Below are 24,577 nucleotides of genomic sequence, written 5' to 3'. Positions count from 1 at the left end.
TCTCATTGTTACTAGAGTTCCTATATCATGTCTGTAATTCATAAATAACGAATTATGCGTATAACGATGTAAAGTCGTTTGTCCCCAGAAGTGCGTTATAACGAAGTAATATCGTTGGTCCCCAGAAGTGCGTTATAATGAAGTAATGTCTTTGGTCCCCATAAGTTCATTATAGTGCAGTAATGTCGTTGGACCTCGAAAGTTCGTTATAACGTAGTAAGTTCGTTGGTCCCCAGAAGTTCGTTTTAACGAAATAATGTATTTGGTCCCCCAGAAGTTCGTTATAACCGTGTTTTACTGAAGTGATGTTTTACCTGTTGTTTTTTTGTAAATGCTGATGTAGTTTAAAAGAAATTATTTTGTCAATCCTTTTGCTAATAATAGTTATTGAAAAAATGATAAAGCCGAACCGGTTATTACGAATTTCTGTATGTGTCTTTAACTCAACCAATTTTGATATTGGACCTTATGATTATCGGAAAGCTTAAACAAGAAATCTGTTGCGCTGTTCGGTGTTGATTTCTACATACTTGCTTCTTATTCATTTATTTACAATATTTACAATGCTGAATTTAATTCAATAATTTTGTTGTTATGCTTGCAATGGTTTTGGTCGCTTCCCGTGGTTTTAAATGTCGCTTATGCCACTTTTTTTTATTCTTTTACTTCTAGTCGAAGCCAGGATCAAAACATAAGTAGATATTTACTTGTTGTAACACTATCTATGGCTGATCTGTAGATTTGACACCCGGGTTTCTATTCCAACAGTGCAAACATGACATTTGTCTTGATCAGGTCCGTCTGGACTCTAATCATCCGCCAGCTTGACATCCTCCTGGATCTACAACACACCAGGGACGGTAATTGTCACACCCAAATACGGCTAGGTGACAGACCGCCAGACGAATGATTCCGTTATGAGTTATGTGTACCACTAGACGCCATAGATCAACTACATGTACGTCAGTTCCGTTACGTCAGTTCCGGTCATGAGAAATGTTTAATTATTGGATCATAAATCTACGTTAAACGAAACAATGTTCTTTCTAAGAAGAGTGATATATGTACATGTGTATTTCAAATAAAATAGCTTACGTGCACATATACAAACAAATTTGAAACTATATCCACGACCCATGTAAATACTGTAATGATATTTAGTCCGAGAAAAGTTCGATATTGCAACCATGGCTTATGGATGTGGTAGATTTTGAAATACATTCGTTTGGAATCTTTATAAACTTAACCGGGAAGCCTGTATATGAAGTTTGAGACAGATCCATTTAGTTTTGAGAAATAGCAATAGCAAACTTCAACCATCAAAATCCAAGATGGCTGTCTGTCGGTCTCATGATGGTAAGCTAAATATAAGGATGATGCGGAAATGGCTTTAAAGTCAACAGTGTATACGATCATTACCTACGCATGCTGTCTTCCTACTATCCGGGAAAGAAGCAGGGAAGCGAGTTAATTTTAACAGAAAACATTCCAGCATGGATTCGATGAGACAAATACTACCGATAAAGGGAGTTGTTCTGTATTTGTCCGCCGGTGATGTTGGATTGTTTTAGAGTTAATTTTAACAGGAAATATACAAAGGATAGCAGGGTTTGTTCTGTATTTGTCGGTGCTTGTGATGTTGGATTGTTTTCCTGTTTTAGATATTGAGCCGGAGACATCGGTGTGTTTTTGTTTTGTTTTTGCACCAATTCACACATGACAGCAAGTAATGTTTGACATTTTACTTAACTATATATACTGTATGACAGCTTGTGTTATAGCAATGCTACCATCATGCCATCGTTATTGCTATTTTTGTCTATTTGAAATAGTTATTATCATAAAATGGCTTCTGAAGTATATCTGTATAGTATAACATTGGTGAGAAACCTATGGTGGTACATTTTGGACTTATACAATACTATGATCTATCTTAATGTTCTTGCACACCCGACTTCACATCTGAATTACTCGACATCTTCAGTGGTCGACATCAAATCTCGAGCACTTGGCATATTATCTCGATCACTCAACCTATTACTAGTAACTCGACCACACATTTTACAGATCAAGTCAGGACGTTAATTTGTGTTTTCATGCCGCATGATTATTTTAACATTGATTCATTTTTGTTATTAATTAATAGAATAATTTAAAGGATTTGCTGAATCTGTATAATAGAAATGTATTTGTGGCGGAAATCTCAATTGCTCAAGAATTACGCGAAATCTAATTGCGATACGCGACGGATTTTATACTTTACATTTTAATCTTGGAAGGGTTCATCCTATTGCATAAAAAGTCAATTGAACACAAGCCATCACCGTAATGGTCTTAGTTTTGCTTCTAACCTATAATCTCGGGGTCTTACCCACCAATAATACGATGTAGAATCTTATACGGATGGTTAAGGATATACGATTCTTATTCGAGCTTTATCTCCTATACCTGCAAGAAAAAACAGAATGACTTACCGTCAAGACAGATAATATTTATAATAAGCAGAAATGAATATATACAGACATCATTGCTTTTCTTGCCTTCATTATCACTTTCGACGAAACTTCCTATTGAGAATTGCTATTCGTTATCTAACATTCTCGATGATTCTTTTACGTTGCCATTTTCTATTGTAAGTCATATCGATAAAATTAATATATAAATGAACAATTTGAAAAATCAATTTGCAAAATTCGGCTTATCAACCCGAACAATATTGAACATTCTGATAATTAATTCTATACCGCTCAAAAAATGTAGCTAAAATTCACACTTAAGAGTACGGATATATTTCATTGTACTTGGTTGTGTTAAAAATCTCTTCTCCGTTAGGCGCAGTTGCGACATTATCAAAACCTCTCTCTGGTCGGATTCTTCGTGAAGAAAGAAGGCGTGGCTTTTGAAGCCTCCGACACTGCACAAGAGCTTTATAATTGTCTCAAATTATTACGGTTTTGCAATTTTGTATAATTATAACGAGATTGCCTGCTAATAAGGCCATAGAAATAGGTCCAGATGGCCGCAGGGGCCTACATGTTGGTGTTCGACTATAAATCATCTGGAGCTAATGACGTACGTGGAGGTATGTGACTTTACCATGACCCTAACGTCTACCAAACTGATCTATATCTTATCATTGAAGCGTCAACAATTGGGGGCTAATTAAAGAGAGGAAAGTAAAATCAAAGGAAGAAAGAAGCATATATATATATATAACAACTCTCTTAAACTACAATTCACAAGAAAATGACATACATCAGACAAAGGTTTCTCTACGAAACATTTGAGTCGTTGTTTCAAAAAACTACAATAAATAATAATTAAGCATTAAACTATCTTCCTATGACATCTATGGTCTATATATTTACATTAATTTGTCACTTCTACTATATAAACTAACCAAGGCAAAGTGAAGTTTATGACGGTATAACTGACACCCAAATTGTGACCATTATGACGTCACTAATACTGACGTGGTGACATCAACTATCAACGTCAGAATGACTGTTCCATCTCGTGGATTGAATCGACGTTGATAGACGGTTTTCCTGGTCTAGCTTATACAATATTAATGCAGAGACCTGAAAATGAGTTGATAATAAATAAAGTATTAAACCATCCTCATATGGCAATCTATGGTCTAAATTGATGCCAAAGCTTTGCAGACAATCATCTCATAATGCGCTAGAGCGCATTATGAAATTCTAGCGCATTATGAAATTAAAAGCTTAAATAGATGCCAGAGCTTTGCAGACAATCTTCATAATGCGCGCTAGCCCTGGTTGTAATTTAAATGATGAAGACCACTTTATTTTAATCTGTATTAATTATCCAGCTATATATATATATAAAATTTAATATGTATTAGCATTTTATTGGCTTAACCTATCTATGTACAAGTTAATAAAATTATTATGTTACGATTATATAAGTGATTTTTCGTAAATTAGCAAAATTGATATTTAAGCCGATTAAAACACGATCCTGACTTCAATCATGATTTTAAGTTAGATTTTCTAGTATTATATACAATGAGTTGTAAGTTGTGTTCGTAGCTTAATACAGTTAACCAATATTATTTCAGGAAAATTTACAAAATATATGATAGTGTATGATTGTGATAGTTTACAAATATGCAATGCAAGGACGTACTGTGATTTCGAATGTATTTAGCACAACCGCTGAACAATTATTAGAATAGTGTTTGTGTTGTTTTTTTTTGTGTTGAGTGAAATATTTGTAATTACTGCATCCAATGAGTTTGATAACGGAATAAAATTTAAATTTGAATATGAGTACAGCTTCATCTGTCCTTGCCGGAAGGAATTGATATTGTTTCGTCATCTGCTTCATAGCGTTACATCATTATTTCAACGTAAAAGACGGAATTTTAGTTTACAAGCTAATGACGACACAATCAGTATTCACGCATAGTATTTGTAATATACAGATATGTACGGACATTATTTCTGTTTTGCCTTCATTGTCAGTTTTGATGACGTTTTCTATGGAGAATTGATAAAACGTTGTATCTGGATATTAAGAGAACAGATACAACAGCAGTTATAGGGACCACAGCACCAAACTAAATACATATTTCTGGAAATATCCAAATATCATTTTAGGCTGAGGATTCCATAGGAGAATGTTTCGGAGTCTGCTCGATAGGTATTCAGGTTGGATAAAAAATCTTTCAAGTCTATTTTGTCAGGGAGCGATACCACAGAGAATAAGTTTTTTTTGCAATCTGTGGTCGATTGTTGGTGTGGAAATCAAATTTTTAAACTTTTCAAATCACAGGGTGTATGAGATGACCTTCTTTGAAATCAATATCAGAGGACCAGACTTGAAAACTCCGTTTAACCTGGACAGTGGCAAATTTTAACAGTATATCGTCTGTGGAAAGCCATTTGGTCGTGCGGTCTGTGTACTATATATAGTCGAGTGAACGTTACGTAACAGTCTACACAGATCAGTGACTCTTCCATCCCTACCGGAATCAGAGTGATTTATGTTCCGGTATAATCTGATGTGCTAAGTAATATACGTTCCACACATGTTGTAAGAAGCCTTTCCAGTGTTCTACCTTTGTTCCCGACATATATATGTTTTCTTCTCTCAATATAATCTACAGGATTTCATTGACATCAATCTGCACGCATGCGCGTGGCAGTGGGAAGTCCGACTACAACACCCTTAATATAGCTTGTTACGGTGACGATGGACGTCGTAGGTTCATCAAGATATCAATGAAAATCAACTGAATTATTTTGAAACTTACACAGGCTATTTCATAGAAATGCCGCAGCTCCGTTTAGAAAGTTTATTGTGAAATGAGATGACCTTTCATATATATAAACTAAAAAATAGCTAAATAGACTTAATGTTCATATGATAGACAAAACATTTATTTTTCACTAATAGAGCAAAATGAGTTTTCATTGTTATGAATTAGAAATCCAAACTTTCCGGAAATTTTTCATTGACTAAAATTCAATAGAATACATAAGCCTCGCAACTCTTGTTCAACAGGTTGGTGTCTAGAAGAAGTAACATCGTTCGATAAAACTGCAGTGGCTGACATATTCAGCTGAAATAACAAGAGAAAACAAACGCACACAAGGCACTCCATAACTCGTACAAATAACACGATGTTAGCATTGCTAATAATAATTCTTCAGAGGATGATTCATTTCTAAGGTACCCTTGTCCATTGGGGTGATTGTAAAACAAAACTAGATGGCATATAATCATCAGCATATACCAGATTTAGTAGTATTAGATTTATGGTGACTAGGAACGTGAATTATTTACAGAAATATATACAGTGGACCCGCGATAATCCGGACGCCGATAGTCCGGAAAACTCACAATCCTGACGGAAATGTCAGGGAACGGATTTCCGTAACGTTATTTATACCAACTAGTCCAGAAATTCGGATTCCAAATTAGGAACTCCATTTTGGGAATGGAATGTAATTTTCGTTAATAAATTCCCGCAATAAACCGGACAAACGTTAATGTCTTTGAAGCGTGTATCTTAATAAACATGATCTAATTCCTATTGTTGTTTGGATTATCATATTAGTGTCTAACTGTCTAAACTACAAAATACTCAAACGTACATTACCATTTGCATAACATCAAAAAAGCATACCTTTAATCATCATGGTAAAGATATAAGTTATACACATGACTTGACGATAATGTATGTTTCAGTGAAACCACACTATAGACACGTGCCAAGTCGCATCAGCAGGGATTAGTTATTGTATTAAACGGAGTTCTTCACGATCAAGCCTACGATTTCACCTTTTTCACGTTGTCTTAAACTGTTTACTTTTAAAATAGTGATATTGACTACATGGAATGCTTTTAAGACGACAATCTAATTTAGAACTCAATTTCTCGAGCACAACTTTGCCCTTGTCACGACAGATTCTGATATTTTACCCGTTTAATTAACAGAAATTCCAAGGTTGGCCCGATTCCCTTAAATAAACAAAAACGTCCTGGTATAATATCAAAACTAGTTTTTTATCCATTTCCATTGCTTGTGCATATCTTTGATAACTTTGATTTAAGTTACAGACTGACGAAGTTATTGAAATTGGTTAGCGTGCGAAATAGCCATTTAATCTCTCAAATGTCTAGAGCCGTGCTAGAAATGGATAAAATGACAACGACAGTAACATTACTGACACGAAACAGGCTTAATAAGTCGAAAGTTAGTTCCATTCCTATTTCTTTGTCAGAAATTTCATCATTGATTAATTCATTTTATGGAAATATAGTAGAACCTAAAAGTGAAGTTGACATTTTAATGAATCCATTTGAAGGCGGATTTAAATCGCTTTTTCACGGAATTGCAGTTTAAATTAATGACGGCAAAAATTATGTTCCATAAAACGAATGAATAAGACATTAGAACGTCAATAGAACTTTAACCACTCCATTCTTAAAATTAATTCTAGTTACCATGACCAACAAATGACATTTCATTTTACTTTTAACCAGTGTAACGGAATTATACACTTTAAAATTAGATTAAATTAGCAGAAATTTAAATTTTATTTATGGCACTTTGCTGATTTAGGAAAGTGATATGATATTTTCGAATGGCAAGGGACTTTAATGTTTAACGTCAGGAATTTGGACAAAAACCAATGTAAAGCATCGCAACTCTATTTTCTATTAATGAAAACTATTGGGAAGCATTAATATCGGCACAATGTTCGCATACAACATACTCCCGTTATTTACTAGGTCAGAGGATGATATTTAGTGTCTTTAAAAAGTGTGGTATTTCACTGGATGCTATCTAGACTGTGTGTTTTTTCACTTACTTATATCTAGTGTCCATACAGCAGGTGAAATTTCACTTGATAACAAGTGTTTAGATACCACATGAGTTGTCGGTGGTCGATATCGGTAAATCATTAGCAAATATCAAATACCAACTATGTTTTCGTACCATCTCCATCTTTTGAAATGTAAATAAAAATGACGTTCTATTGTTCCTAGCTTGTATCGATAAATACAAATGAGTCCGTGCATTTAAACCTATGTTCCTTGTTGTTTTCCACATTACTATCCTACCGTAATTATACATTATAATATTGAGCACCTTTGATATTGTTTTAATGGCTAAACACGTGCACATTTAATGTCTGTTAGTAGAAGGTTTTCACAGTTCTATTCTATATTTAGTGTGCTATTTGTTCTAGAGTACAATTTCCGTTTCCACTTGGTCGCTTTTTTGAGAATTTGTACCTTTTATTAGTTGGTTTCTTTCATTAGGAGGTATGTCCTATTACGAGCAAGGGTCATTCAATGACGGCCTCCCATGTGTGTAAAGTGCTGCAGTGTATGGAGTTCTGTATGGTTTGAAAGACTGCGGTATATTCGTGTTGTCTCTCCGTGTAATAGCGAAACTCTTGTCCTTTATTTAATAGTGCTATCTCACTGAAGCAGACGCATGCCACAGAAGAGACTGAAAAGGTACATCCCATTTGATCACATTACACTGACAATGGACAACTATCAGTCGTCTAACACCCTTTATGCTGCATGTTAAGCAGGAGCAGAAACTACACGTTTGATAGACCATTTGTGTCTCCCATAGGGAACAAAACCCATAGACTTCCTCACAGAGGCGAGCCCAGAATTGAGGAATATCAAGGGAGACATTAGAAAGAAACATGTCAGTTAATGAAAATTTACCATTGACGACTAGGTTAATTGCAATTTGTCAATGTCCAGAATTTGAACCATGACAAAATTATATAGCCACTTACCGTTGGTTCGGACATGGTTACTGAAAACAATGTCTAGAACGAATGATGCTTTCTGTTCTGTATTTATCAAACCAGGGGCATTCTTTCTTTGTTTCCTTTCTTTTTAAAATATACATAAAAGTGTTAATTTGTCTGTTCCTCAGTTTTTTCTGACAATTTGACCAGACACGACAGTCGCATTATTAACGGACAAAGCCGTAATTACGTAGTTATATCCAAGAGAGTTCGTTTGTTCGTTTTTCTTTTTATTGACAGATCTACTTATCAAAACAGTATCTCTCAATCTGTAATACAACTTATAAACTTTTCACTGTGTTGTTGAAGCTAAGTATATTTTTAAAATGATGTGATGTGAGGACATACACATGGGTTATAAGAATAATATTGTCAATGTCAAGCACGTGAATAGGGTCGTATATATGTTTTAAATCATTGTGTATTTTACATGGCAAACATTTGCATAATAAATATGTTAAACACTTAACTATGGATTAACTTAGTTAATATTAAAATAAAAACGTTAATATTTTTTAAAATGCAAAATAGCTTCTTCTGCTCTTTTTTACAACAAGAAGCCCATGTGCCTTAACGGTCACCTGATATTTGATACAAAATAATTATGTAATTTACTAGGCATCTCATTCTTTTGTTCACGAAATAGGAACATGCATCTAAAGGTCTACATGCAAAGTTTCATTAAGCTTGGTGCATATTTACTCACATTACCGTGCTCACTTAGTTCAATAATTATCATTGCAAAGGGCAATAACTCCGTAAATAAGTTAGAGTCGAATCACGCTTATTTTCAAATTTGTTCAAGATATTTCCAATGTTAGCTATATAGTCTATATGCAGAGTTTCATTAAGCCCGGATCATATGATTCAATAATTATAATTGCAAAGGGAAATAACTCCGTAAGTTACGATATAATCAGGTCGATTTTCGAACTTGTCCGAGATCTTTCCAAAAAATTGAGTTCATATTTATTCAAGTTATCGTATTCACGAGGTCCCATAATAATTATTGGTGCAAAGGACAATCACTCCGTAAATTATCATTGGATCAAGCTGATTTTCGAACTCGATCGAGATCATTCCATTGTTAGTTTAAGCTCGGTTTATATTTACTCGAGTTATCGCGTTCACAAGGAAATGTTAACGCACGACGTACGACTGACGACGCACGACGACGGACAAAAGACTATCGAAATAGGTCACCATGATCTATGGTCAGGTGACCTTAAAACTCCACTTAAAGAAGTATTTTGTTTTCGTAAATGACCAGCATAAGTTTTAAAGTATGGTTTAAATGATACGATGACGTCAAAACAAACAACTGGGTAAGGAACCATAAACCGATTTTCTAGGTTCCTAAGACAGCGACTTCTCTTACTTTGTTACGTTATCACATAAAAAAAACAACATCTACTAGATTTTTTTGGAATGTCAAATGTAGAGATCATGCAATCAAACATAACCTTATATTAAAGCTATTACATTCTAAACCGGAAGCTCTCATACTATGCGTCCGAAATATGACGAAACAACCAATAAGTGATTAGCACTATGGGAAGATTAAAACCAAACACATAAGAGGTAATTGTCATGGCTGTTTGACTGATATGGTTACCTCAGCTACAGACAAACAAATTACGTTTATTGCAAACAGAAAGGCACGGCGTGAGAATGGGAAGGGAATGAGAGGGCGTTTAGGAAGAATAATTTTGACATGTTCTTCTGCAGAAACAAGGTGGCGATGTCTTATATAAAAGTTATAAGATTCCAAATTAACCTATCTTCACAATACAAGCAGTCGCACTTAATTTTTTTTATTAAAACTCGTTTGATATATTAAATGATTTTAATCATTTTTATGTTAGTTTTTTTTATATTTTTATCATAATGTACACATTTTATCTCGAATACGAACTAATAAAGAAACGAAAACAACAAGTATATAACAACAAGATATATAATAGAACGTTATGAATACGAACAGGTGTACGACAACCATTTTAAAAGGTGTTGCATTGTCTGAAGTTCGGCTGAAATTACCTTATGTCAAAGAAGTTCTGTCTTATAATGTGAAATTAAGATTCGATATCGACTAAACTTTTTTTCAAAATAAGAAAAACCCAGACAACCCTAAATATTATCGCATCTTTTGAATTATGGAATCAAAATGTTAAGATCAATTCAGATTGTAGTTTCAGGAATATTATCGTAAAGTTTCAAATGTTTCCCTTCCTAAGATCCATGATAAATAGAACTAGCCTTATACAAATATCCTATACATTCCTATGGTGGCAATAACACCATTTGACTGTATTCACATATACCTGGATATGATATTAAACATTTATAAGAAGTTCTCTACCTGTACGCAGCGTTTTATCTTCGTGATTTTACAGTCTCTTACCGCGATGTATTTCAGACGGCATCTCAGTCGGATGTATCCGAGAGGCTCTTCTCTATTACTAAAACAAATTTAACAGGCTTTTTAAATGTTTGCACTTCTTAGCCATCTGCAAGCAAAGGACTAACGAAGCAGCTTGGTGACATCGATAAAAGGAAACGAAATACGTAATCATTGATATCATCGTTTGATCCATGGAGTTTGAGGACAACTCTTTGAAAATGTTGTCATTAATTGTCACTGAAGACGTGAACATTCTGCCGTCAATGTTGTTATTATGCGTAAGAGGAAATGTGCTAGAAATAAGAGGCAAACAAACATTTTATCGATACCTCACGGACTCGAAAACCATCAGCACCTGTCGAAGTTTTAAATTTGTCACTGCAAAACAACGGAAATCTAAAACAAAATCCTGATAACGGTGAAAATGGGGGAAGTTTTTGCAATTATCATTCATATCAAGTTCATTTCCACCTCACCATTTTCAAATAATAAAGGAGAAAAATACAAAAAAAAAATGGTAATTTGTTTGAAACCAACTCATTCTTGTCGTGATTTCCGCTTCATTTTGAAAGGGACCATCCCACGAAATCCATTTTATACAATGTATTAATATTAATTGTTGGATGGTTGTAATGTTGACCCCATCTCTACCCCCTATCGTTATTGGATCTGACATGAGAGTAACAATGATGGTTCAGGTAGTAGTCTGGTCTGTTATTCAACAACTCTAGTTAACAAAACATATTGCGAGGGTGCGATATGCTCTTGCCGCGGTTGCCAAGTGGGTATGATATTCCGACATATTACCACAAGCCATCCACCTCTGGGTCCCGAGTTCAAATCCCATGTGTGTCAGTTGCCAGGTACTGACTGCTGGGCGGTGGTTTTTATCTCGGTACTCCAGTTTTACTCCACCACCAAACCTGGCAAGTCCTTAAATTGTGCACTGGCTGTTAATAGGACGTAAAACTATACAAACCAAACCAAGCAGAAATTTGATAAGGAAGATTTTTTTTTAATTAATTCTCTATAAGAAAACATTACTACAGAAGGTAAGTGAAACACTTCAATTAAGTGATTTCATCTGTAATTTTTCTAAAAAAAAAAAAAAAAAAAAAAAAAAAAAGCAGAATTGCACATATATACGAGTTAAATATTAATAATTATGTTAGACTATCGTAGGCCTCGACTGATTACTATCATATGATATAATAACACGCCATGAAACACACCTGTGATATAAACCAAGGCCTACTAATCCCACACTGTAAACCCCTGTCACTAACATTTCCTGATTACTGATGTAGAGTCCAGCTTCTCAGCAAATCTTTATACCACTTCCGGCGGCTTTTTCAATTTCCATAATGAGTAGAGAGCATTAAGACGTTTGATGTGGTAGTCAGCTAATGAATAAAGCCAAAGAGCTTACGTGACTGATCTGGTCATTCCTCATCGCGTGCTATTGTTTGGATAGTATATGAGGTCTATAACTAATCAAGATAATGGTTGTGTTTGTATTGAACTTAAATCACCATACACTTACATGTTAACGACGGAGACAAAGATGAGTGATTTGATAGAGTACAAAGAAGTGATTTTCTGCATCCATATACTACTGATAACGAAAGGACACTAAAAAATATGTATTGTGCTAGGAAAATATATGAAAACAATTTTGCGAAATCTTCAAATGTCTTTCTAATAGGATAAATTCATAAACCTGAATAGTAAATTTTCATTTTATTGGGTAAATGCCTGCCCTGGATTCATTACAGAATTCGAATTTAAGCCATAAATCGCTCAATCTTTATCAGATTGGTTGGAATGCAACCCGTCACCAGTAATCAATGGCTCTAGGCAGATGTGTTGTGTATTTGGTTTCGATTGTACCACTTTATCTCGACCACAGGAATCTGTATAGCAAAACAGTCTTTTATTATCGCTGATCAATTCAAGTGAATCATTTTAGAATGAAAGATTTATTTCACTTTGAATAAAGTTTTAACCTGAGTACAAATCGCTTTCAAAGGGGATGCCGCGCAGGGAGATTCGATTTTCGTCAATTCAAACCACTTCACTTTCAGAAGCAGATAATACAAAGGATAGGATGTGACGTCATAGGTATAAATACTGTTCAAAACAGCACATGCTGATTTCAATCTGTTCACAATGTCAAAATCAGAGAAAGCTTAGTCTATTATGTATATATAAAAAGGTTAGAAAATAAAGGAAGTGACTATTGAAAATATGGACAGCCAATACCAGCATGAGAAAAATAACAACTGGAGATGAAACTCAGAGAAGATGATTCCAATTATCTTCTTTTTAAAACACTTAACACTTCAGAAGAGCGTATTGAGTGAAGCCATATGGATCACTGTAATTCAAAAGTAGTTCTTTATATTTTTTTCGCGAACCTAACTAACAGGAAATTTGTGAATTTGAAATGTCTAAAAATTAAAAGGATGATTACATGTGTATGATTTGTCCTTGTACTGAAGGCTGATGTAATTACAGTAGTAAGAATGACGTAACCATATAGTTAACGCTGGAGCATCACTATCACAAGGTCTGTACATAACTGTAAAAGCATAATGTCATGTGGATGTATAGATGTAAAGTAAACCCAAGAACACTCAGTGTAATTACCACGACAGACTAAGGATTTGTAATCGATTACAGTGTACGTCTAATTAAGAAAAGAACACGGAACAATAGATAGGACTGTCACAGAATAAAGATGAAAATCAAAACCCATATATCCGTTTGAATCAGCAACAGAGACGGAAATTGGGTGTATGATGTCAAATGCTTTCATAACCTCACTTTTACTGCTTCACGATATCGTTACGTCTCTGGTTCATGGATCTATGGTACAAAATGCAGTTCTTTGACATAGATAAAACAAGAATTCAAAGAAAAGGCAAATAATTGTAAAGGGAATAATTTATCGAATACAATTGACATTTTGTAGATGATTTAGCTTATTTTTGTTATCATTATAAGTTTTATATATACATATATATATGCATACAGCTTTGAAAACAGCAAAAACATTTAGGCATTGCAGGAAAAGTAATGCATTCAAAGTTTAAAAGAAAGTTTAATTTCAATCTGTAATGGGTACGACGATGTATCTAATGCATTTAAATGCGAGTTTGATTAAAGGAAACAGGCTTGATTCAATACAAAAATCGATACCTGACGTTGATATCACATTAGTAGAATGAAGCTGAATTAGCATTTGAGTAATTACTTTGACTTTGCGTCTGAAAGATAATATCATTCTTGTTAAGAACGAGGTTGATTTTCCAAAAGGGAAAGTACACTCCGGTCCATATTAAGGTTAATAAATAAGATCCCATTCCAATTAAAAAAAAACTGGTAACTTATTCAGATTTAGATTTTTACGTGTAATTATTTACATCGTAATGAATTTTGATAATGGTATTCTTAGATTTATTGGTTTTAATGTTAATCATTTCATTCTAAGCCAAAAGAAAAGAAGATAAGTTTTTAGTTCTTAAAAAATCACAAAAAGTAACTATTATAACTTATATATATATCCCATTCGACAGAAAAGGTACTTGAATATGTATCTATCCCCTTTGTACGATTTTACGATGCAATATGTAAATCAGCTGGATTATACGGAAAATATTTGAAAAGAAACAGGCTTGCACATAGATCGCTGTAAAAGACACTGTTATTAATGTATTAATTGTTTTAGAAACAAACAATCTAGAACATAGATGCAGTTATTTTCGGAGATTATTTCAAAAGAAACAGGCTACGGAGAAGATCGCTGTAAAATAATCACGGACACTACTGTATAGGAAAATGAACATGCTAACGTAATTCTATATAATAAAGCATAAAACATCATTGGAATTTTATTTCGGGATGTAAGGATTTGTCTATCATATCAATCACAAGGAACTAGGCAGTCGTTATAGCATAAATATTGAAACCTTCATGGAACTCAAAACTGACAAGCAACAATGTACTGAGAGAAGAACAATCCAAAGATGATATATGAGTTAACAAAACAATTAATCGACATTACTACGATAATGTGAATTGCAATTTTAATCCCATAATATCAACTATTACTTCATGCCTCTCACTTATTATTGCTGTTCTGATGCCGCCATTTTGTTGTAGCTATACACGGGGTGTCGCTAACATCGCCGACAACACTTACCCTTCCATGGATGACCGACTTGACCTATGGTGCAGGAGCTTTGTTTGTTTGTGGTTTTTCTTATACACAACTTGTTTTAAAATAGCTGTATCGTAACAATGTATAGTATGTATAGATTGAACCAAATGATATAATTGTTTCATCCGATTATTAGTATGGTAAAGTTTTTTTTGAGGTTTTTTTTTTTTTTTTTTTTTTTGTGGTTGTTAAGGTACATGTACCGTTATATGGTAACTAACACTTCTTTTCAATTTTCAAATCTTCAAACTTTTTATTCAAACTTCAATCTTACTGATCAAACCTGTGAGCACAGTAGAGATTTTATATGGTAATAATGACATATTTATGTGATTGCTATGGATGAGATTTGTTGCTAAGGCGCATAATAGTTACATTGTATTTTCCTATACCATTTTTTTATATTAGCAATATTATTGATTTTTATCCAAAAAAGTAAACACTGATACGTTTTTATATGGCAAAAAATACCAATTGGTGTGTTTTTGTCGTGGGGTTGCTAAAGATGAATTTTGTTACAAGGAACTAATGTTTCCTATTTGATTAACCTGTTTTCCTGGTGTCACCAACTATGCTTACTTTTTACAAAAAACAAAAACAAAAACAAAAACCAATTGTTAGTATGTTTTTATTTTGCATGCAATATCATTTTTATGTGTATTTTTGTGGTTGCTAGGGGTATTTTCTGTTGTCAAGGCAAACTATTGATGGTTACTAATGCTTTTTTCAATGCATTTCTAAATTTGAACAATGTCAATGATTATGAAGCTTTTCATGTGCATTGAATGTCAGAAACTATGACTCACAAGGCAATAAATGTCAAAATACAGTTATTTGTTGTATTTCTATGGAAACCATATTTAAGTAAATGGCGGGAAATAGGACCACTGGGATTTGTTTTATTTGATTATTTTACTGAAACCAATCCAAGTAATTTTTGTCGGATCTGAAGAAAATCCGATGATAAGGGAGAAAATTAATTTCATGGTGTTGAATATTCATATCTTCCTTGTAGAAGGCATTATTTTTATCAGAAAAAAAATCATCTCATTCGTGCTCTTTATTCTTCGATGTCTGAAATGTCGGTCACTTTATCTACATTTTTTTATTGTGATTACGTAATCTTAATTAAATCTACACGATTCAGTAAAAACATGCATACAAACATGCATACGAATAATTATCATGTAAGTGCAGCACGTGCAAAGAGTAAAGAATACACCAAAGAAGAGATATTAGCTAATTAATTTAATTATAACAATATGCATTGACACTTGTATAACGAGAAGAGTGTTAATATCGTTAGAGGAAACCCTTTTTTCTACACTTCGTGTTTACACAACAAAATATTAATAAGCCCTGATAGCTTACGAACAAGCAGAAACTTCCAAAGCTTTTTATCAAAAAAAATGTTATTTTCATTTTAACTGAAACAACAACATCATCAAATGTTCATCGTTATAAAATAGACTATAATTTTGATAGGTATAGACGTACTAAACTATCTATTATATTGGAATAGACTATATTATTGAGTTTGGAATAGTTTTGTGGGTAATACGTTTGGTTGCTGGGTATATTTGTTGCAGGTGTTTTGGTAATGCCTTAGCTAAGTGGCACTTCTACCAGATGTATAATTTGATTATGTCTGATGTTACGCTGAGTGTTGTTCGGTGCACAAGGGCCTTCTATATGATCTACATCACTGTTGTCTTTAGCAAGTTTCCCCGTACAAAAACTCGGCTTTGACAATGACATTCGTGAAACTGCGTCTTGTAAAGCTTCCCATTTTGTGTCGCATACAACGGAGTCACGAAGGCAATATACATAGAAAGCTACCCGGTGGTAATTCTGGTGGCAGCGATGGGTTTGACAGTGGCGACGACGTTAAGTTTTATCTCTATAACTTAAAAAGTATGAGAGGTAGACCACCTAATCCAAGGATATAAAAATCATATATATAAAAAATCTCTTTTATGGTTTGGACTGCCAAAGTTCAACTATTTACCTTTTGCACTTACTTATACGTAATTTTATTGTGCCTAATATAATGTCTATCATCAAATGACTCGGAAATTTAAATTAATTTGATTCCATGTGCTATGTCAAATACATGTTAACAAAGCGAAACTTGCGGCACATATAACTAACTGTTGCTGTGTAATTCTATTCTTGAATTGAAAAGGTGAAAAATCGATATTTTGATCATTTGTTTATGCTTTATGAGGGTTTTAAAACATAACACATAATTTCCTATGTATACAGAAACAGGTAGATAATAATGGCTTGATGACCATAACTAATTCAACGTTTGATTTGACTGTGTGTTTTATTTCCCCTATTATAGTACATTCTACATCATATAGCTAAATTAGTGTTAAAGTTTTCATTTCTTATTTTATTCTATTTTGACCCTGCGCTGTTTTGAGTAATTTTAGTCCATAAAATGGTAGTTATAACATACCTACATAAAATATTACACACGCTCACATACTTTCATAGATATTTGTCACATAATTGTTTTGCTATGCATTTATCTCGCCTATGTAATATTTTAACAAATGCCCCTGGAGATAAACCGTTAAACCGGGGATGATGAATTTCGATTCACAAAATATTGAAAAATGGTTCAATCACATCTCCTGTAGACATCTTTATTAAGAACGCCAGGCTGCGAAAATTAAAAGCAGCTCTTATTAATGGAGTTTCTTGTCTTTAGTAAAAAATCGCAAAGCATAAAACCCCCGTAAATAACGCCTAAAGTAATTTCATTTCAAATTCCAGATAGGAATTCCATTGAGATGCTAAGGTATGAAGATCAAATGAAATGAGTGACATGATGATTTTGAGATGACATGGCCTTTTGCAAAACACATTGACTCTCAAATTATGTGTTAAGTATGATTTAACGTGGATTGAAAGTCGTGTGTTACCATTCTCTGAAACGTCAGGAGATTTTATGAAAATTTCATCGGTACCTTACTTTGATTAAATATTACGTAAATGTAGATACTCGAAATAATCATGCAAACCACAATGGGATCGTCAACTGCACTTCTCGGCTTTGTCCGTAGTATTGTGAAACAGAGTTGCCACCTACCGACAGGATGTGATAGCTCTACATAACTCACATATATTTTAATATATAATACTATAAAACATGCTGTCGTTCTTTTGACTCTAATACTTAATATTTATTGTGACCTTCAGACAGGAGAAGATAACTCTAATACTTAATGTTAACTGTAACCTTCAGACAGGAGAAAATAACATTAATATATAATATTTACTGTAAGCTTCAGACAGGAGAAGGTAACTCTAATACTTAATATTTACTGTAACCTTCAAACAGGAGAAGATAACTCTAATACTTAATATTTACTGTAACCTTAAGACAGCAGAAGATAACACTAATACTTAATATTTACTGCAACCTTCATACAGGAGAAGATAACTCTAATACTTAATATTTACTGTAACCTTCAAACAGGAAAAGATAACTCTATTACTTAATATTTACTGTAACCTTCAAACAGGAGAAGATAACTCTAATACTTAATATTTACTGTAACCTTCAAACAGGAGAAGATAACTCTAATACTTAATATTTACTGTAACCTTCAGACAGGAGAAGGTAACTCTAATACTTAATATTTACTGTTATACTGAATATTTACTGCAACCTTCAAACATGAGAAGATACCTATAATACTAAATATTTACTGACACCTTCAAACAGGAGAAAAATAACTCTAATACTAAATATTTACTGTAAACTTCAGACAGGAGAAGATAACTCTAATTCATAATATTTATTGTAACCTTCAGACTGGAGAAGATAACTCTTATACTTAATATTTACTGTAACCTTCATACAGGAGAAGATAACTCTTATACTTAATATTTACTGCAACCTTCATACAGGAGAAGATAACTCTAATACTTAATATTTACTGTAACCTTCATACAGGAGAAGATAACTCTAATACTTAATATTTACTGTAACCTTCAGAAAGGAGAAGATTACTCTAATACTTAAAATTTACTGTAACCTTCAAACAGGAGAAGATAACTCTAATACTTAATATTTACTGTAACCTTCATACAGGAGAAGATAACTCTAATACTAAATATTTACTGTAACCTTCAAACAGGAGAAGATAACTCTAATACTAAATATTTAATGTAACCTTCAAACAGGAAAAGATAACTCGAATACTTAATATTAACTGTAACCTTCAGACAGGAGATGATAACTCTAATGATTAATACAAATGTACTTACTGTATCATCAGACAGGAGATGATAACTCTAATAATTGATATTTAGTTTAGTAGTGTAGTAAGCGGTGCTTGCCTTGAGACAGGAAAAGACCAGTTTGATTTAAAAATGAAGTTATTCGTTTGAACTTATCCTCGCATACCATAATTATTTGTTTTCTGCCGTACTTATAACGTCGAAGTACATGTTGCCTAGACATGTGTACTGGAAAGTTAATTATAACACATGTGTGGTGTTGTAGTTTACCATACAGGAACAGTAATTAAGGATAATAACCCTCTGACTAGCCAGTATAACATGTTATATTGTCCATAGACCTATGTACATCAAAACAGTTCTTATTTCCCCGGTCTGAACAGTACATCATAAACACTTCAGGCGAAGCATCCACACTAGTGATTCAGCCAGAAAGTTAATCTTTCGAGACTTGAAGAAAATACGACCTGAAAGGCGCATAACCTGTACCATATCTTTATGTGTATTTTATCAAACTTTGAAAACGTAAATACCAAGTTCCTGGTGCTAACAGTGGATATAAAGGGATAGTACAACATTTATCTCAGTGATAGCACTAAGTCACCTTTCGCAACAGATGATTGATCAGTCCAATCAAAGTCTATTCAAAGAGACAGATCTGAATGTCAATCAATCGTTACAAATTCCATCTGGGGATTGATTTTTTCAAAAGTAACAGCCAAAAAATAATTAAAGGGGACATAATCACAGTACATATATACAATTCTTATATATTCCAGATATAAATTCATGGAAAAACTGAGAGATTCAATGCATCTGAAGCACGCAAAACATTCATATATATGACGAATTATTTTTCTAAGCTGTAAAAACGAGGACAGAATAGATAAATAAAACTTCAGCAAGAACAAAGAAACCAAACATGTGTTAGTGTTTGAGATAACGGAGTTTTGTACTTGATAACAAATACCGACAGAAGACCAAAGCTTCCATGGAGTTCTACTATCTCAATCCTGTTCTCATTCGCTATTATGACTTTATCCGTATTTGACCTAAATGTATCTGCCGTAGATAAACGAGACAGCGCCGATACTTCAGGAACGTTTGGATCCCCACCCCTGGTACATGTTGGGGTCATATCGAGGCCATGATAGCTGACTAGATAGATGTTCCTAAACACCACTGCTATTTGTACATCTCTGGGTGGCGAGTACAAAACAATTAGAGAAAGAATTTCGGTTGTGAGTTTAAAACTCGGTGTTTTAGTACGTTTTATCATCGAGGAACTAGAACTAAAACAAATATGTATTGATCCTATTTAATCAATATTTGGTATAAGGACCACTTGGTTGTTAGTTTTTCTTATACATGTATATGTACAGTAGACAATGTTTTTTCTAAATTTTAATATCAATCCTCAACGCAATATTGATGTTGTTTTCTATGCACAAGAACGTTATTGTAAGCAAAATCTGTTTTAACAATTCCGATAAAGAAACGAGCCCATCAAACTGATAAGAATTCTCAACAGACGCGTAAATCAGGAGCCAGGGTAATTTTGGAGAAATCAAAACAAAACTAAAACAAAGTATGTCTCTGTGCTAAACATCAGTTACACAAGATATAGATTCTCTTTTGCGGTTTGATAATGTCAGCTGAAAGTTGTTCTCTGCATAGTATGTATTTTTCATGAGGTCAGAATCGACTACCTTGTCGTGAATTCACATTAAAGAACAAATAACTCAGATAACTGAAATTTACAGCGCAGCTGTGAAGAATATTACATAAGGAACATCCTGTTAGAAATTCAGTCTGATGAAGGGGTTGTTCACTATATATTACAAAGTTGACAAATCTTTTGTTGGAATGGCTGCCTGATGTAGGGGTGGTCACTATATATTACAAAGTTGACATATCTTTTAGTGGAATGGCTGTCTGATGTAGGAGTGGTCACTATATATTACAAAGTTGACATATCTTTTGTTGGAATGGCTGCCTGATGTAGGAGTGGTCAGTATATATTACAAAGTTGACATATCTTTTGTTGGAATGGCTGTCTGATGTAGGAGTGGTCACTATATATTACAAAGTTGACATATCTTTTGTTGGAATGGCTGCCTGATGTAGGAGTGGTCAGTATATATTACAAAATTGACATATCTTTTGTTGGAATGGCTGTCTGATGTAGGAGTGGTCAGTATATATTACAAAGTTGATATATCTTTTGTTGGAATGGCTGCCTGATGTAGGAGTGGTCAGTATATATTACAAAGTTGACATATCTTTTGTTGGAATGGCTGCCTGATGTAGGAGTGGTCACTATATATTACAAAGTTGACATATCTTTTGTTGGAATGGCTGTCTGATATAGGGGTTATCACTATATTTTACAAAGTTGACAAATCTTTTGTTGGAATGGCTGCCTGATGTAGATGTGTTCACTATATATTACGAAGTTGACATATCATTTATTGGAATGGCTGCCTGATGTAGATGTCTTCACTATATATTACAAAATTGACATATCATTTGTTGGAATGGCTGTCTGATGTAGGAGTGGTCAGTATATATTACAAAGTTGACATATCATTTGTTGGAATGGCTGCCTGATGTAGATGTCTTCACTATATATTACAAAATTGACATATCATTTGTTGGAATGGCTGTCTGATGTAGGAGTGGTCACTATATATTACAAAGTTGACATACCTTTTGTTGGAATGGCTGCCTGATGTAGGGGTGGTCACTATATATTACAAAGTTGACAAATCTTTTGTTGGATTGGCAGCCTGATGTAGGGGTGATCACTATATATTACAAAGTTAACATATCTTTTGTTGGAATGGCTGCCTGATGTAGGGGTGACCACTATATATTACAAAGTTGACAAATCTTTTGTTGGAATAGCAGCCTGATGTAGGGGTGATCACTATATATTACAAAGTTGACAAATCTTTTGTTGGATTGGCAGCCTGATGTAGGGGTGATCACTATATATTACAAAGTTGACAAATCTTTTGTTGGAATGACTGCCTGATATAGGGGTGGTCACTATATATTACAAAGTTGACAAATCTTTTGTTGGAATGACTGCCTGATATAGGGGTGATCACTATATATTACAAAGTTGACAAATCTTTTGTTGGAATGACTGCCTGATATAGGGGTGGTCACTATATATTACAAAGTTGACAAATCTTTTGTTGGATTGGCTGCCTGATGTAGGGGTGATCACTATATATTACAAAGTTGACAAATCTTTAGTTGGAATGGCAGCCTGATGTAGGGGTGATCACTATATATTACAAAGTTGACAAATCTTTTGTTGGAATGGCAGCCTGATGTAGGGGTGATCACTATATATTACAAAGTTGACAAATCTTTTGTTGGCATAGCAGCCTGATGTAGGGTGATCACTATATATTACAAAGTTGACAAATCTTTTGTTGGATTGGCAGCCTGATGTAGGGGTGATCATGATCACTATATATTAGGAAGTTTTTATAATAGATCTTTTGTTGGACAGTGCACCATCACCTACACTCTGTGTACATTAAGCCAGTAATACCCACATCATTACACCTTCCGTATTACACCTGATTATAACGTATGACAGTATACCGAGGCTCTTTCTCCTCATTTTTAAATACGCTAGGATACCCTAATGGCGCAAGTATGACGGGATCTTGAATAATTGTTGACCGGAAGAATGCTTTCCCACAATATTTCAACTTGAAGCATTCGATAAAAAAAACTTAAGTCTCTGGAAGTGATTAGGATTATATGTCAGAAATGTTTTTTATAAATGTAGATCTATTTATCATAGCAATAATAAAATTTATCATGACAATAATTTGTAATCGTTGTCAAACTCAATTTAAAATCACGATTCTAGACTGGCAACATTCCGTGTTTTATGACGCTATCTAATTCTAAATGTTACTGGTTTGTCATTACCCATGTTCTATCGATCATAACCTCTTCAAAGTCAAACTGATAAGTGCCAGCTTCGATGCGTACATAGATAATATCATACTTAAATTACAGCTACATCGCCTAAAATATCCTGTAGACAGTTTTGTTTTTGATACGATTTTGAGGTTGTTTTTTCATTTAAGACCAAGCGATGCTGAATATTCCTCAAGAACACATCTATTCAAAGGTACAATTTTGCGCTTCAGAAAGATGTTTTTCCAAGATAAAATTAATTCGGCCCTTAATATCTACGTATGAAGTATGTAATGAAAGACCGGTAGATATCAGTTAGAACCCTTAAACTAAACCTCCAACAAGATATTTATATAAATAGCACTTATAATTGGGAACTTACTATATACGATGGGGTTTTGAAGGTGTCAAATATTTCCTTTATTTCCGTTACGAATAATGCATTCAGTGCACGGCAATGAATTATTTAAATAAATTGGAGACATACTGAAAATTAGGACCTTCGACAACCTGTTGCAATGCATAAATCTATTGATCACTCGTTGACGAAATGTTTATTAGAACTGAGAAATGCAATATACTGATTGGCCATCGGGATTCAACAATAGCCAATCAGACATGATAATTATAGATTACAATACATCACGAGACGATCTGAAATACAACATCGCATTAGTGAATTATCAAGTCTCGTTTAGTAGCACTGGACTCACCTGGAGATCTGAAGATCCATCATGAACACACATAAAGCCTTTCCGCTGTCTGTGGGGGTAGAATGTGAGGAATATTACAAGATGCCAACGTAAATGTCTCCTGAATCACGTGTCGTAATTCTCTTCATTATTTCGCGCCATGAAGAGCACGGCTCTCACATTTTCCAGTGATGGGGTCGTGCCGCTAACGTCCGTTTGGAACGATGCGCCACCACTGTGATGGTCCAGCGGACTTTAAGTCGTGAAAGCTAATACCAAGAACTAATTTCTCCTTCATTTGTCATTTCCGTTATGTGTGTGATGTCTATGAACGAATCATCATTATTTCCCGCTGAAATCTCCTCCGTGCAGCCGCTGTAACACTCTGCAATAGGTATTATATAAATCACTAGATAAAATACATATTAACATTCATATACTGTAGTTATTTATCAGTGACTTCAGCGATACATTTACAAACATACGTATATATCAATCAGTTGTCACTCGGGGAAGATCTGCTAACGTCAGACAATGTCAGCCTCTGTAGTTGTTATGAAGAGGAAGATGAGATAAGATGATAAAACGTTTCGACAGCAATGCGAGAAAACATGATTGCGAATTCGGTTGGAGAATTAGGACCCGTTAGCAACGTTAGCTTAAAGATCTGGGCAACGTTAAGAAGGAATAAAAGGTCACAATGTTATCACCGTTAAACAGACGCAACCATGTTAAAATCTTC

The 24,577-nt window shown here is 34.0% G+C and overlaps 1 protein-coding gene across 2 annotated transcripts in view; it reads right to left on the bottom strand.

The window, feature by feature from the left end:
* The window catches only part of LOC138317546 (G-protein coupled receptor dmsr-1-like), a 195,181-nt gene extending 170,975 nt beyond the window's left edge, over positions 1 to 24,206 (bottom strand). For both annotated transcript variants that reach the window (XM_069259317.1, XM_069259308.1), the window contains exon 1: positions 23,857 to 24,206. The gene's annotated coding sequence lies outside the window, so the exon portion shown is untranslated. The remainder of the gene's footprint in view (positions 1 to 23,856) is intronic.
* Positions 24,207 to 24,577: the final 371 nt, after the last annotated feature.

The sequence above is a fragment of the Argopecten irradians genome, chromosome 1 (genome assembly GCF_041381155.1).
Source record: "Argopecten irradians isolate NY chromosome 1, Ai_NY, whole genome shotgun sequence".
Classification (NCBI taxonomy): domain Eukaryota; kingdom Metazoa; phylum Mollusca; class Bivalvia; order Pectinida; family Pectinidae; genus Argopecten; species Argopecten irradians.
The sequence above is the reverse complement of the archived record's forward strand: the minus strand, read 5'-3'. Positions and strand labels throughout refer to the sequence as shown.